This window comes from Chrysochloris asiatica, unplaced genomic scaffold, assembly GCF_000296735.1.
Source record: "Chrysochloris asiatica unplaced genomic scaffold, ChrAsi1.0 scaffold00554, whole genome shotgun sequence".
Lineage (NCBI taxonomy): Eukaryota > Metazoa > Chordata > Mammalia > Afrosoricida > Chrysochloridae > Chrysochloris > Chrysochloris asiatica.
The window spans coordinates 198097-199045 of record NW_006409072.1 but is presented as its reverse complement, the minus strand read 5'-3'; positions in this window follow the sequence as shown (position 1 = coordinate 199045).

Sequence of the window (949 nt, the reverse complement as noted above, 5' to 3'; positions counted from 1 at the left end):
GTTTCATAGGCAGATAAATAAATACATACCAGTCTAGCTCCTGAAACTCCAGAGGGAAATGTCTCTAAAACACCTATTTTAAAACTCAATCTGCTGCAGATATAAGTAAATTACAACAGAAAGCTCTTGATCCCCATAGAAATTCCAATGAGCTGTTGCTAGCTGCCACCTCAGTGTTCTATAACCATGACCTACACAAGGAAGTGAAAGATTGCCCAAAGGCCAAATTTATAGGAGTTGCTTAATCCCCAAGTGATACAAGGTTGTCCTGGTTCGCGGTGCCCAGACCCCAGTTTTGGAGAAAACTATTATTACTGTGGGAAAGCAGAAGATGTGCAAAGAGAGTGGCCAAATAGACCCACCAGGAATGGTAGAAAGGAGGGGGTGGGTGAGATGTCATGTCACCTGCATCCAGTTCACAGGTCACCTGTCATACACATGCCTGGGGAAAAGGGTGATGACATTTACTGAATCATCAGACTGACAGGCCTAAGCCCTGTCTCTGAAGATCATATCAAAACACTGCCTGAGTAACCCAGGGTACACATGGAACTTGACGGTTAGAATAATGTTAATATCTTTCCCTGTAGACACCTGGACAGCCTATTAAGTTCTCATAACCAGTAGCTATCTTGTATTCTCCTCTTCTTGTGATGCTATTGGAATTGATGGGTCATCCGCATGGAAGTTCCTTAATCCAACTCTGGTTGTAACTGTCAGGGGACATGATTGGCACATCAGTTCCTAATTATTTCTAATAATCCTACCCCTTTAATAAGATGAAATTTTCTGGCTGCACTTCTTCCAAAACGGATCTATTGGTTCTTTTGACAGCCCATGGCACTTTCAATATTTTCCTCCAACACCATAACTTCTACAGTATTCCTTATTCATTGTCCATCTTTCACATGCATATAACATTATTGAAAATACCATGGCTTGGGTCATA